This window comes from Balearica regulorum, chromosome W (genome assembly GCF_011004875.1).
Source record: "Balearica regulorum gibbericeps isolate bBalReg1 chromosome W, bBalReg1.pri, whole genome shotgun sequence".
Lineage (NCBI taxonomy): Eukaryota > Metazoa > Chordata > Aves > Gruiformes > Gruidae > Balearica > Balearica regulorum.
Window position 1 is genome coordinate 27,069,169 of NC_046219.1, and position 16,634 is coordinate 27,085,802.

At 37.4% G+C, this 16,634-nt stretch overlaps 1 pseudogene; it reads right to left on the reverse strand.

Annotated features, from left to right (window-relative positions):
* Nucleotides 1-15,400, reverse strand: part of LOC142599322 (integrin alpha-1-like) — a 32,641-nt pseudogene extending 17,241 nt beyond the window's left edge.
* Between the last annotated feature and the right edge of the window lie 1,234 nt (nt 15,401-16,634).

Here is a 16,634-nt window from a genome sequence, read left to right on the forward strand (position 1 = left end):
AGATGCTTATGCATATTTCTTAAAGTTAGAGGTTTCACAGGAAAGCATAGTATCATAATAATATTTGGATTTTTAAGTAAACCACTTGATTGTTAACATAGTGTAAAGATTTCTTCCAAAAGCATTCTCTTAACTTGAGAAGCAAGCCAAGTTTCTGATGAAATACAGATGGGAATACTGTTATTCCAGAACAAGAGACACCAGTTCTCTTACGTAGAATGAATTCTATGCTCAGTAGACACATAATCCATGGCCTTACATATGAATTGTTCTGGTCAACAGTGTCCAGTGTGCATCCTAGACTAAAACCACACAAACAGTATGATACATAACTAATCTTTGCAAGAGATTGGCCCTACGAGTTCCATGTTAGAGATTAGCAGCAACAAACAGTTCCTGCATCACCTTTATTTGGACATGCATAAAAGGAAGCACAGGAAAAATAAATTTCAAATCTTTGCATTGCTGTAGGAGATGGAAATTTTGTTTTTTCACCAACTCTATCCAAGAGCAATTTGTTGTTAGCAACATGCACATAGAAACTGATAGAGTTCATTTTCAAATAGATCCAGTCTCTTTAGGCCCTTTTCTTGCAGTAGTATTTTAGGAGGTCATCATTCCCAGGACCTACTTTGATATCCATTATAACAATACACAGTGGTACTGGACTAAAAGAAAAAAGAAGAAAAACTATGCATAGACATTGGAAGGAGAGACTTATCAAAATAAGAAACTGAGGTGTATCTGGTATATTCACTAATCTAGTCATGACATGCTTAAAAGCACTTAGATGTACTAGGTTTAACTCTAGGTTGGTAAGCTAGTCACAATAAAACTAGCACATACAATTTTAGGATGGATGAGCCCTACTGTTCCCTATGGAGTGAAACCAAAAAGAAAATGTGATAGAAAATTAACCCTATAAGTTTTATCTAGGTCATATTGCAGTTTACAGGACATAGTGTTTATCTATATAATATACTCCATTAGAAAAAAAGGTGAGGGGGAAAAAGTTTCAGAAGAAAGTTTTCAGAAAATAATCTGTATTATATTTTCAATTGTCAAAATCATGTTTCCCTGTTTTCAACAGGTCATCTTCCACATCTCAAATTATCATATTTCTTTAAAATAAAGATGTGAAAAGAGTAAGGAGCATGTTCTGTTCCTGGTCAATAAACATCATCCTTACCTTATTCAGACCATAAACATATACTTTCCCTTGCTCCTCTTTTTCATTTCCCATATACATAGGAGCTCCAACAATAAGAAGGTCTGTAAATGAGTCCCTGTCGATGCTGACTGTGGTAATAGACCACCAAAGTATTACCAAATCTGCAGTAAAATATAAGATATAAATCAGAGACAGAGTCAGTGACATTTCATATACAGAGACCTTTTTTCTAGTTGCTTACAACAATGCCAAAATTTAGCTATTAGGCAGAAATGTTCTTTGCTACCTAGAAGATTTTTTTGGTTCTGCCTTTGAAGCTTGATTTCTGTTTCAGTATTTGTTGTCATATTTTTTATTTATGAATGGTCCGTTCAACTTCAAATCCCCTGAGTTTGAAAGATACAAGTGGTGCCTCCTACCTGCTTAGTGGAACAGGACCTCTTAAGACAGCATTTGAATAGAAGTGTCTTGGGGAAGCTAGTTTTCTCTTCAGTCCCAACAATAATACACAGAAGCAAAATCAATGATCTTAGGGTTGGCAGGGAAAAAAGGTAGGATGATGGATAAGTGCTCTGAGATAACATAGTGCGTACAATCTCCAAAATTCCCAAGTTATCACTGAATGCAGAGGAACAAGAGCTACACAAAATTCATAGACTGGGTAAAAGGTGTGGGATTTACCTGATTACATTCACTTTACAGCTAAGCTAGACACCCTGCATTTCCTTTACATTCAACATGAGAAGCAGACCCTTCTAGTGCAGGATGCATCTCATCCAACAGAAGATGCTTCAAATATGCCAGATATTTGAAAAATGCCCAATTTCTTTCTTTGAGTCTAAAAGGATTGACTGATTATGTGAGCTGCAGATATCAGCTGTAAAAGATGAAAATTAGGTAACCTGAATTCTCCTGAAAGATGCTTGTACTGCAGCTTGGGGAGACCAGAGTAGGCAGGTCTTTCAACCCTCATGTGCATAATATTATACTACCATCTTTAATTATGTGATTACATATTGTTTTTTCCTGCAGGAACAGCTCTCGATGAGCTGCTACTTAACATAACAAGCAGCTATTCAGTATTTCATGCTATCCCAGCTGATATCTCTCACAGAGCCCTGCTTGTCATGCCCATTTCCTGCCAGAGACATACCCCTTCCACTGAGCAGAGAAAATTCAAGTACAGAAATGGCTACAACTGCTTTGATACTGACAGTGGTTTACCCCACAAAGAAAATTTCAAAGGGTCTCTGACTACTCTAAGTCCATTTTCCATTACTTACTAGACCAGAGGATCTACCTAAACTTTCTTTCTGATATTGCTTAAAACTCTCAGTTGCATTTGCTCTTCTGATACAGAGTTCTCATTTGAAATCATTATTTGTCTTATTCAAGGTATATGCCTCTCATATATTAATCATCAATGCATACTTACTTGTTCTCCACTTACCCTCTGAACTACTTGTACCTCTTTTCCTTCCATTTTATAAATGATAACTTTGCCAGTATGATTGTATTGTGGCTCTCCTGCTATGTACAGTACCCCTCCAGGTGTCAATGCTGAATTCACACTATATCCTAGGAAGCACAAAAGAATTCAAGATGCAGTACACACAGAATGCATCAGAAATAATTGCTCTGATTCAGAGACTTTTTAAGACTTATTCTACGACTAGATGTTTAGCCCTACTTATACTAGAGAATAATAGTAGAGTGAAACAGAAGAGGTGGATGCATATTTGCCTACAGTCTCAGAGGCATTAGCAGACACCAAGTCTCTGTGTCATTAAACCTGTTCACAGATTGGTGAGTCATGTTCACTTTGCCATTCTTACATAGTGTAAGAATATAATGGTACTAATGAAATAACTAGTGAATAGCTAGTTGAAAATCTACTTTCAAAGAACAGTTGTCCCTGGATCACTTTCAAACTGATAGAGTATTCTAAGTGTAATTCTGGGGGCATTTTTAAACTAGCTTTGTTTAACATTAAAAATGATTTACCAATTTGAGTGAAGGAAGAAAAAAAAAAATAGCAGATTATTCAAAACTGTGACAGGGTTGCAATTATACTGGAAGATAGAATCTAAACTCAAAATGACTTTACAAAAACAGACAGATTAAAAAGAACTAAGGGAATTCTGTAAAGGATACAAAAAATGTACTAAGGGAAAAAATGAAGTTATTCTAATATTGACTCTTCATCAGTGATGACATTGTTTATACCCAGCCAGCAGCTGAGCACAATGCAGCCGCTCGCTCACCCCTCCAGGAAGGAGAATGGGAAAGACAAAGGCAAAGCCTCATGGTTTGGGGTAAGGACAGCTTACTGGGATAGCAAGGGAGAGGGAAACAATCAACAACAGCACTGATAACAAAATATTCGCAATGACTTGATAACAGAAAGGAATTTACCTATCTGACACTGACCAGAGGCTTAGCACATCCCAGAGCCACACCAAACCTGCTCCTCCCCGACAAGCCCCCTTTAATGATGAGCATGACATCACATGGTATGGAATAGCCCCCTGGCCAGATTGGCTCACCTGTCCTGGCTCCTTGTGAAAATTAACTCTAGCTTAGCCAGAACCAGGAGAAGTGAAAATGTGGCTTCAATGAGATAACAGAGAGCAAACAGAACTTTGAGGTGTAGAAAGCTATACCTAGAGGAGAGAGCAAGGCCACTGACATGCTTTTTGGTAGAAAAGACCGAGTGGGAAACAACAGCCTCCCAATATGTAAAATGTTATTATAAAGAAAATAGGGGTAAAATGTTCTTGTCCATTGAGTGACAGAAATTGGCTTAATTTTTAAGCAAACATTTAGCCTGAATATTGTATAAAAATTTTTAACTAGCAAGGCAAAGAAAAACTTGAGAACACCAGGGGAATCTGTGAAATCTTCTCTGAACCGATTAGATATCTCTGTTGGAGAAAGTCTAGATATGCTTAGGGCTATAAGTTTTTTGATTGCAGCAGTGATTATTTTTTTAAAGAACAAAAAAGTCATATGGTAGATATATGCATGCATTATAAATTTTCCCAAGATCCTAAAATATGAGATATTATTCTGTAAAAGAATCTTTGTGAATGAGATTAGAGAGACGTTTTGTAGCATTTGTTGAAAAGTGTTATAAGATCAGCTATTTCTCTTACTTCTCTTATTTTCTTATAGGCTGCAAGGTGTTCATTTTTTTCTGAAAGACTGCCAAGAAAAGTGTCATTATTTCACATTGAAATACCAGTGTCTTTCACCATGAGCACTGTGCTGTTCCATTCATATGCTCCAAATGATCCAAGCATGATCCAATCCTTCTGCAGAGAAAAAAAAGCCTGTTCTCTATGTGAACAATCTTTAGACATTCATTGATCACGATGCTCATGTTTGCGTAATGCTTCCTGTATACTTGCAATATTTAGCCCTGCTTTTCCTACTATAATGTGGCCCCTACAATCATATTATGTCTTCTCCTCTTTGTTAAAAACACTGACAAATAAAAAAAGCCATTCAGAAAAAGCAGTAGAATGAAATATAGCTCCTACAACTTCAGTCTGCTATTCCAGGCGGAACAGAAAGACAAAAGAGATTTAGCAAAGCTAATGAGATAATACAACACCTAAATGCCTTCTCCAGACAAACTTTCTAAACTTGAACTTTTCTCTGTTGATTCTGTGACTATTAAAAAACAGCATTTTTCTCAATGAGAAATGGCTGTTGACCTCTCTTGCCTAAAGGCACAAATGTACTCTTCTAGATAAGACAGCTATCAGATTTTTGTCAATGCTCGAAGACCCACTTCTGAATAGAGTTTCTGATGACAGCAGGTCAGTTCTTTGGGAACTTCAAGAATATGCTCTACCAAATAGATAATCTTATAAATATTCCTCAGGCTCCCTATCACGATAATACTAATTTCTAAGGTATGATGCACTATCATCTGAAGCATAACATATAATGCAGTGCAGAGAGTAAAAATGACGGGAGAGTATTTCTGCAATAAAGTATCTATGTTAAATCATATTAAAGGTCTTTTACTCTCTCTTTTACCAGTGATATTCTGAGCTGTATACAAAGCCATGTTGAAGCTTATCATATGACTATCTGTTTGTCTTGGCGTGCTCAGTGTTTTCTCAGTTCAATTACTCTCCTATTTTGTTCTTTTCCACTGTCACTACTTTTTTGTATATTTAAAGCTTAACTCTTCCCAGTTCTTTTGATTTCATGTTAAATTTTCATTTTATTTGTTTACACTAAGCAGATCATCACAACGGATACTTTCTGATTTTTCAATAAATAAAATATGTAGGAGTGATTTTTCTGCTAATAAAAATTCCCATGGTTTTTTACATCCCAGTTTAATAAATATTTACCCCTTGAAAACTGTGATATTCAAAGTTTAACAGAACTAAGAATATGTTGTGTTACTAAAAATGCAGATCATATCCATTACAGAAATATCCTTTATATATCTTTTTTCTCAATTTCACCAATACAATACAATATCAATTTATATATTTGTAGAGAAGAGTTTTATAGTTCACACAACGGTTTGAGTTAGAAGGGACATTTTATGATCATCTAGTCCAACCCCCTTGCCATGGGCAGGGTTACCTTTCAGTAGACGAGCTTGCTCTAAGCCCCATCCAACCTGACTTTGAACACTTCCAGGGATGGGGCATCAACAACTTTTCTGGGCACCATGCACAACTTTTCTGGACAACCTGTTCCAGTGTCTCACCACCTTCATCATAAAAAATTTCTTCCTTATATCCAATTTAAACTTACTCTCTTTCAGGTTAAAACCATTGCCCCTTGTCCTGTCACTGGTAGAAACAAACTCATATCTTTCTCCATCTTTGTTAACATATTATAGAATATTCTTCTGATAGGAAAGTGCTATGGGAGCATTAAATTTAGAGTTCATGTGAAGAAGGTACTTATTCTCTTAAGCGTTCATTGTTTATAAGAATTATTTTTATATATTTTACAAACAATAACTACATTATAGGAAATTCCAAAACTTCCAACAGGAAAATGGACTGTACAAAGAATTCTGAAGCACTCATTGCAAATTTATGCCATCACCAAAAAAATCTAATTTGTAAAAAGAACTTCTATTTTAAAACAGTTTGTTTACCTGAGAATAATGAGCACTGAAACCAGCTTGAGACATGTCCATTTCATATGAGGCTGCCTGCTGGTCTGTTGTTGCTATGAAACAAAAAAAAAGTTTTAAAAATAAATTATTTTCAATCTGAAAAAGTATCTGAATACTCTAATGAAAATACTTATATGATAGTAAAGAATAACATAATTAACTAGAATATTCAATGAATATACTTTACCAAATATTTTTATAATAAATTTATAATAGTTACAGAAATTAAGATCCTTGTTAAATGCTACCAAGTATGTGAGTTTCCATTATAAGATCAAGTCTTTAAGAACTTGTCCAAGAAATATTTCTGGGCTAAAATTGACCAGATTTGATCTCATGCTCATAGTAAATATATTTGATTAATGTGGTTAAGCCATTTTGCACTTGAGCTAATGAAACAATAAAACACCATCCATGTAACCCTGGCCTTTTATTCAAGCAACTAAAAATTCATAGGCAGCTGGTAGAACTTTAAATTAAAAACACTTGATCTTTGTATGAACCTTTTTAAAAAAACAACGTAGGAAAATCTCAGCTGTCCAAGATTCATAAGCCTCAGGGAAGGGCTTGGGAACTATAAACCTTCCCAGAAAGTTACATGAAAAAAATCTTCCTGTTTCTCTTAAATGACTATGAATAAAAAGGTATCAGGTGATTTAGTACTAGTTTCAGTATTTTCATGTAGTCATATGCTAGTTATTAAACTCTGATGGGCTTGATGTCAGGTAGAATTGAAAGATCACCAGGGAAGAGAAAGATCTGCCTTTTCCCCTACTTAAAAGCAATACTCAAGGGCTACTTTGCCACCTTAAGCATCACAAGTTAACTGTATTATTCATATTGAGAGAAAGATATGGTAACAGGCACTAGCAGGGAACGATGAAATCTGTTCTGAGGCTTGTCCAGGAAGAGTTTACAATTTGGACCAGCTGAGGGCGGGGGGTAAACTGCATATTGCCTGAATGAAACAAGCATAGTGAGCCATGGCTGCATGAATTTCCTTGTTGCATCCCTACACACTCTGACTACATCCTTACATTCCTACCAAGTGGCCAGTCCCTTTTTTCTAAATTCTGTAATCTTCCTTCTTCCGAGTTTTTCCAGGATCTCCTTGCTCATACATGCAGATCTCCTGCCTCCTTTGCTGGATTTCCTACTCTTCAGGATGCACTGATCTTGAGCTCAGATGAAGTGGTGTGTGACTATTGACTGGGTCTCTTGGGCCCCCTTACATTCTAGAACCTTAACCCATGGGCTTTTCCCAAGCAGGTCTTAATAACATGCAGCTTAACAGCCATACAGTAATTACGATTTCAAATGTTTAAAAGCTGTAGATTCAGTGCTCCGTGGTGCAAAATTTTGAGCAATGCTCCAAAAAGCTTATAATGAAAGACTGTCTGAACCATGTATGTATGCCTGAGAGGAGCAGAAATGACCTTTTCTGTATGAAGTACAAAAGACTCTGAGAAGTGCTTGTGGAAAGGAAGGAAAGTGGTAAAGGACAATGTTCAAACAATCTCAAAGCACTTAGCTCTTGTCTCTAGGTTAGAAAGTTGGTTTCTCCAGAATGCCTGAGCAGTGGGGGAGGGAGAGCCTCCCTGACATCACTACTTGGCAGCAGACACTGACTTAACTGTGTTTTCAGCTATTTTGTTTTAGTACCATATTGTCATAAATTCTTATAATTGAAGACTTTCATAGATGATTCTCTCATCCTATTTTCTGTAAATCTTTTTTTCTCCACAAATAAACAACAATAAAATATCGACTATATTACCCATGTTTGCTAAGGACCTCTATCCATGTTTTTCAGGAGGATGTTTAGGAAGGCTGTGACACTCTTCCATGGATAAATGCTGTTGGACCCATCAAGGACTATGATGATATCCAACTGGGTTTTACAATCTGCAACACAAATTGCTACATAAGAATTTATACTAACAAGAATAAAATATATCTCACAGGTCTGATTACTTTTGTGATTAGTAATAAACATATATCCTACAGTGGGGCTGAACTGATATGTTTGATGCAAAGTGTTATTCATCAAGTTTTGATTTATATTTTTATGTGTTTTGGTGTTCCCTTTATCAGCAAGGCACTTTCTTGTAAGCAGAAAATTAAGAATTGTATTAGACTATCACATAACTGGAGTATTTACCAGTGACCCCTAACTTCTTCAATGTTAATGTTCTCCTCTGATTTTCCAAAGGATCAGGTATTTAAGATTTTTATCTATATTACTAAATTGGTTTTGTATTAGGTCTTAACATGCCATCAATATTTAAAAAGTGTTTTGGCCATAAGTAAAAAATGTAACTATTTTTAGCAATTCTGTTTGGATATTACATAACCCTCTAATGATTATTTATACAGAGATAAATTCCAGAAGTACAAAAATTTATGTTATATACAGACAATGAAAACATTTCCTTAACGTGGAAATGCTGGCAGCTAAGGAAAGCAGTTCATACTTTCTGGTATGCCTGTGTATACACATTTGTCTTGTTTGGCACTTTGTATTTTCAGACACACATGAGAATTCCTGTAGCATGTATACTTTGCACAGAGCAATCACCTCGACAGTTTCACAAGTGGAGCTGACATTAGAGCAAACTCCAGTTGAGTAATGCGAATGACCACATTTATAAGCATAAAGTGGTCCACATGCCTTTAAAAGATGAAAAAGTGAAGTGTTTGGCATGATACCTGTGATGGGTTGACCCTGGCTGGGGGCCAGGTGCCCACCAGAGCCGCTCTATCACTCGCCTCCTCAGCAAGGCAGGGAGGGGAGAAAGGAAGATGGAAAAAACAACCCCAAACTCGTGGGTCGAGATAAAGGCAGTTTAATGGAGCTAAAGCAAAAAAGCCACGCACGGAAGCAAAGCAAAAAGCAAAGATTATTCTCTACTTCCCATCATCAGGCGATGTCCAGCCACTTCCTGGGAAGTAGGGCTTCAGTAAGCGTGCCCCTTACTCCGGAAGACAAACATTGTAAAAAAACAACGAATGTTCCTGTTCCTGTTCCTCCCCCTATGTCTCAGCTTCTTATTGCTGAGCAGATGTCGTATGGTATGGAATATCCCTTTGGTCACTTTGGGTCAGCTGTCCTAGCTGTGTCCCCTCCCAAGATCTTGCCCCGCCCCAGCCTGCTGCTGGGGAAAAAGAAATGTTGGAAAGACAGCCTTGATGTGTGCTGGCACTGCTCAGTAGTAGCCAAAACACTGGTGTGTTATCAACAGTTTGCTAGCTACCAATACACAGCACAGCGCCATGAGGGCTGCTGTGGGGAGAATTAACTCCATCTCAGCCAGACCCAATACAATACCTGAGGAAAATACAGACTTCTTTCAAAACCTGCAAAAAGTCCTTTCTTACCAGAAAACCTCCTTTCAGGTTAGTCACTGAGGTTGTTCCAAGAGTCATGTTTTCTTTTACTTCCATGATATCAGGAACTGAAGTTGCAGCAATAAATTGATTAAAAGGTTACATATTTAGGAATGTGAAAACAAAATGTTAAAGTATATATTCCCTAGCATAGAGCTTCCAGTTACCAAAATAAAATCCAGACTGACACTGGTTCCATCAAACATTTTAGCACCCTTCTGATGTGCGGAAAATCGGACTCCACAACTGGGAAAGTTGTAAAGTAGGTATGTTTATTCAGTGCTGGGCAGCACGGGGGGTCATCCCACCACAATCGTGCGCACCTTGCAGCAATTCCCTTTGAATTTTATACAACAGAATGTTACATATTCAAAAAGCGCCTATACATATTCATGATCTTTCCACGGAAAGGCGGTCTTATTACAATGAGTTCATTTCCATTGTCTCCGCCTTTAACTCCTCTCAGCTGCGCACACGCAGTGCCTCTTGGTGGTCGTGGGCTGGGGTCTTGGGGATGAAGGCCGTATGTCTTCCTCACTGTGCACTTTTCACCTTCACCACAAAACTTATTCAGACTGGTTCCTAATTAGCAGAGAATCCTCCGTGTTCATTCCATTCTGATTTACTACCTCCTTATCTGGTGATTGGTTACAAAAATGCAAGCAGAATGAAGGGTCATCTTGACCCTTCCTTATGCTAGTTCTTGTTAAAATATCTTACGTAAGCATTAAGATTACTAGATATGTGGCTTAAGCTAGTTAATGGTCCTGCTATTTCCCTTAAGTGTTAGTTCCCTCTATCACTTCCTCCTCCTTCTTCATTTGAAACAAACAAGAAAAAATTCTGAGACTGGCTGTTATCCTAGAAAATTTGTCTGGGTTGTTGTCTCAAATAGCTTTCTTGAATTGCAAAAAAAAAAAGAAGAAAAAAACACCAAAATGAAAGCAAGAGATTACTGTTCACACAGTTTTTTTTAATTAGAACACATTCATTTTTTTCACCCAGTCCTGCTATAAATGAATTACATTTTTTATGTTTGTTACTGTTACGTTATTGACATTTAGGTTTTCAAGGGAAAAGAGCAGATAAAAAATACCATGACAGGTGTATTTAGTGAAATTCATATTAACAGGAAGTCTCTTCCTGTCTACATCGTATATCTCTTAACACGAGCAAGAAAATTATTATTATTTACCTATACTGTGTTAAGGTGCTTCAGCCTGGTCCTGTCTAGGTATGTTCTCATCAAAAGCCTACTGATGGCATTATGAAGGCTCTCATTCACTTCAGGGACTTTTGAAAAGGGTAGGCCATGAATCTATGCTCCACAACCATTCTGGTTCCATGGCCACGACTGCCAACCAAAGTCGATTAATGCCACTCATAATAATGTTTTGATAATACAGCCAAATGCCCATTCTAAAATGATCAGCACGTTTTCCGTAGCAAAATGCAGGGCTTTAAAAGAAAATTATTTTCGATATTAAAAAACCACAACTTCCTTCACATTTAACTCTGGAATCCTAAGTAAATTTTCTCTATAGCAACAACTCTAATTCATATTTATTAGCTAAAAATCTCCTAAGATCTGACCACTATTATTCCTCCACATGACACTGCTCTATTTTCTTTCATACCCAGTAAGTTCGGTTTTATGCAGGGTGATTGGTTATCCTTTCCTACAGGGCATTTGTATACATCTCCTGTTCTTTTCTCAGTTTGGTCAACTAATGATGGACCAATAAGTACCCTGCAAATGAAAAATGTTAGCTGAACTGTCTTCTTTCTTAAACGGCATGAAAGTCAGCGAATAAAACTTACAGAGGGAGCAGAGCTGCAGCAAGCTCTGCACAGAGTACAGGATGGAGAACAAGAAAAGTATCTATTACTCTAAATCAGATACAAGGAAAAGCAGCCATTCTGTTTCCTCTTTAATAAAGGACACAGAAAGTAAATGTGCCTGTATACCAAAATACACAATAGAATAACATTAAAAAATATAAGCAGTATTAGTGGGTGGATGACAAGTATTACAAGTAATACATAAGGAAATATCTGTTTTATTTACTATCATCTCCTTGATTTTAATATATTTTAGAAAAAAAAGTATTTTCAGTTCTGAGACTCCAAATGCCAGAGAGGTTCACAGGCAGCCAGAAGAAGAATTCAGTCTTAAGTAATGTGAACCAGAAAACTATAATACATCATTTTTCTTCTCTTTAAAGAAAAATAATATCATTAACAGGATTAATTATTAAAAGCCATTTCAATTTTTTAAAATGTTAAGGCTTTTTTTATCCTCTACCTATGTAGTGTTACAGCAATTGACAAACCATCATAGAGCTTTGTATATTTATTTCTAGCTATCACTCTACAGATCTCCTGCTCTGTATGTCGCTATGCTGAAAGAAAATTAAAAGCTTGAAAATTTAATATCTTTGGAGTTTAATTTCAGACATGTTCACAATATCACACTAGTTTGGATTCCAGCATTCCTTCAGCTACTGGAAGAGTTGCCTTTCCGGCTTTTCAAAGGTTTCAGGACAATTTACAACAATATAGCTTACTTTGCAAAATCCCAGCTCCTAGAATGAATACCATTTCCTGAAAGTCTAAATTAGGTGAAAGAAGGTCAGTATTAGTCTGCCATGATCCTAAGCAGATGTATATTTAAACACTCTCCAATGTGAGAAATCAAGAGCTAGCATTTTCAAAAGCAGGCTCTGAAATTTGATTTCAGTGAACATCACATAATCACAGAATGACAGAGTGGTAGCGCTTGGAAGGGACTTCTGGAGATCATCTAGTCCAACCCCCCCGCTACAGCAGGATCACCTAGAGCAGGTTGCACAGGATCACATCCAGGCGGGTTTTGAATATCTCCAGAGAAGGAGACTCCACAACCTCTCCGGGCAGCCTGTTCCAGTGCCCACCCTCAAAGTGAAGAAGTTTTTCCACATGTTCGGATGGAACTTCCTGTGTTCCAGTTTGTGCCCATTGCCTCTTGTCCTGTCACTGGGCACCACTGAAAAGAGTCTGGCTCCATCCTCTAGACATCCACCCTTCAGATATTTATAAGCATTGATAAGATCCCCTCTCAGTCTTCTCTTCTCCAGGCTAAACAGATCCAGTTCTCTCAGCCTTTCCTCATAAGAGAGATGCTCCAGTCCCCTAATCATCCTTGTAGCCCTCTGCTGGACTCTCTCCAGTAGTTCCCTGTCTGTCTTGAACTGCGGAGCCCTAAAGTGGACACAATATTCCAGATGTGGCCTCACCAGGGCAGAGCAGAGGGGGAGGATAACCTCCCTCGACCTGCTGGCCACACTCTTCTGAATGCACCCCAGGATACCACTGGCCTTCTTGGCCACAAGGGCACATTGCTGGCTCATGGAGAGCTTGTTGTCCACCAGGACTCCCAGGTCCTTCTCTGCAGAGCTGCTTCCCAGCAGGTCAAGCCCTAACCTGTACTGGTGCCTGGGGTTGTTCTTCCCTAGGTGCTGGACCCTGCACTTGCCCTTGTTGAATTTCATATGGTTCCTTTCAGCCCAGCTCTCTAGCCTGTCCAGGTTTCGCTGAATGGCAGTACAGCCTTCTGGTGTGTCGGCCACTACTCCCAGCTTGGTATCGTCAGTGAATTTGCTGAGGGTACACTCTGTCCCCTCGACCAGGTCATTGATGAATATGTTGAATAGGACCGGACCAAGCACTGACCCTTGGGGCATACCACTAGATACAGGCCTCCAACTAGCCTCTGTGCTGCTTATCACAACCCTCTGGGCTCTGCCATTTAGACAGTTCTCAATCCACCTCACTCTCCACTCATCCAACCCACACTTCCTAAGCTTGCCTATGAGGATGTTATGAGAGACCGTGTCAAAAGCCTTGCTGAAGCTTTGCCACCTATGGCTACTACTGAACAGAGAGCTGCAGTGGCGGACAGACTATCAGAGCCGTGCAACCCTGGCACTAGTGGGGGAGATTTTTCAGGCACTGCAGAATAGTCTGACCTGGCTGTCAAGCAGAGACATGTCCATCCCAGGCTGCCAGTAGGAGTCCCTGGGGTTAACCAAGAATGTCAAATTATTGGCAAAGCTCTTGGAAAACCAGAGCAATCATCTAAGAATGATTGAGATCTCAGGATTCCCAAACCTTTTACCATTCAATCGTTATTTCAGTCCTCCGGTCCAGTGATTAGCCTGGGAAGTGTGTTCTTAGGAGGGAAAAGCACAAGCAGGTGTTTATCAAAAGACTGAGAAGCAAAGAAATTGGTAAGCAGAGCAAAATGCAACTTCTAATTCAGGAAAACAAGAAGGAAAATGTAGGTTAAGAAGAACCAAAAGGGAAGGCAGAGTACTGTATTAATAAATATTTTTCACAGAGAAATCTTCCCAACAGTTAAAAAAAAACTCAGTTAAAACAACGTCTGACAAAAAAACTTTAGGAAAAAAACTCCAATATCGGCAAAACAGAAGCAATTTCACTGCCAATACTTTAACACAAGGAAAAGATAATGATTTTATTCAGTAAATGCAAAAAAAGAGGGCTCAGGCATAACATAAAATTTTCTCAGCTCCAGCAAGGAGAGAATTTACCCTCTTTGTGAACTCATTTATGTCTGTGAGGAAATAAATGCAGATATAAATTTGGATGTTTCAGTCTGCCAATCTTTCTAGGTTTCTTCAGGACTGTGCATTAGTTTAAGAAATATTACTAAGACTAACAGAATTTGACACTTACTTATGAAGTGTACTTGCAAATAATAGTGTAGCACGTGAGTCACTGAATATCTGATAATTTGGACTTTACTCTTAAGAAAAACAAAGCAGCTTACCATTTTCCTTCCTCATTTTCATACTGTTGAACTGTGTACACAAACATGTCTTCCAGAGGTCCACTGAATGTCATTGCATTTTTCACATCAATATTGGAAGAGCCAACGAGGTGAAAGAAAGCTTTAAAAAAAAATAAAATAAATATGTAGCACTATACACAAATCCCAAAACTTTTAATAAATCAAGGTTCAATTATGACTTATTGAGGGTAAAAGCTGAAAATAGCATTTGGGGCATATTTATCACAGCTGGCAAGAGATTTAAAACTTCCTCACACATAGATACACAGCTATATTCAGAGATGTTATCAACTGGAGTTCTGTATCCAAAACCTATTTTGTGAAGTCCACTGGTCATTTGTAAATCAACTTTCCGAGAACATTATGTAAATATTATTACCTTTAATAGTAAGTAAAATAACATTTTTTTTATTTTTTTTCCTTTAGCTGCATGCATTTCTAATGTAAGAAATCTATACAAAATATTCCTTCCCTCATTCAGGGTAACAGTTCTCAGTTTTTTCAGAAATTTGAGAATTAACAAATTTTCAACTAGTTGCACAAAGAAAAGAAAGAAGATAATGAAGAAAAGCTTTCAGATGTATTTCTTTTTCAACTAGATTAGAGAAAAAAAGCAACCCAAACTTTCCTATTTGAAAAAGATCTGAATAAAATTTTAATACAACCAGATGTTATCTCAAAAGAATGTGTATGAGACTATTTTCAGAAATCGAACATTTACACACTTAGGAAAAGTAGCTCTCCGATGGTCTTGTAGGACTATGATGAGATCAGTAATGAGAGCAGATGCTTCTTCAGACTGATTGCCCATACACGAATACTCAGTGATCATCATCAGGGAAAATACTGTAAAAATATGTGTAGCAAATTTCAGAAAGATGATGTATATAGGGTGAAAATTCCAGCTTGAAGTGATAATTATATCCCACTATGAGGGTCATTAAGAATCCAAAATTACTATTTATACATACAAATAAGGCTATTTATCTTTTCTTTATTTTTTTATTTCTTGCAGTGATCTCTTCCATCCTTGACTCCTGTTGACATCAATTTCAAAAGCAACCACTGAATCCCCTGCTGCAGAGCTGTGTATTTAATTTACAAGAGCCAAAAATTAGTTGAATTAGTAGAAGGTCAAGAGTAGTTAAAAACACGATTATACACACCTTTTTTTCCCTTCAACAGCCAGAGTCAGGAAATACAAAGAAGTGAAAAAATTAAAACAGAGTTTACTTTTATTCTTCATGAAAAATTCATTGCAAGTGATAAGAAAAACTTCATGGCTGACAGTCTGATGGGAAATAATTTGCCAGAAAAATAATCCATTTTTTTTCTTCCATAAAAAGTTATATTTAAAGAAACTCTGCTATGACTGTTCATGTGCAATAGGTATTTTTCTTCCCCTGCTCATGGTTATCAAAGTATAATTAAAAATCAACAAAGTCTCTCTTTTAAAACTTCAGTAAAGTTATGATTAATTCAAATTTTTTTTTGTTAAATTTCAGAGTAAAAATAATTGCTATTATTATCTTGATACTATGTGTGGCATTCAGGCCAGGTCATTTGGCCTCCCAGTCTCCCCCCTAGAAAATGAAACATTTCTAATGAGATTGCCTGCTAAAGTCTCGAAGTTCCTTATTTAGTCAAAGCAGCAAGGTAGATGCAAAATCCAACGATGTCAAATTGCCGCAAAGGTCTCCAGAAGTCCGTTCACTTTAACCACCGAATAGGATGGACAGAACATCCTTCTCGAGCTCTTCAGTGGCATGTCTTTTTCCCCTTGCTCACCTTTTGATGATATTTAAAACATTTTGAGATGAACTATTAAAGGCCACAGATTCCAGCACATTTCTTCAATTTTAACTTTTCCTAAAGGTTACACATGCACTCTGTGCTCTAATACACACCACAAATACCCTCCAATATCATTCCATCATTTGCTGACAAACAAGGAATTTCTTCACAATGCTACAATAATAACAACTACTGTGATTTTTACTGTGTATCATGGTTTAACCCAGCAGGCAGTTTAAAAAAAAACCACACAGTACCCCCGCCCCAGTGAG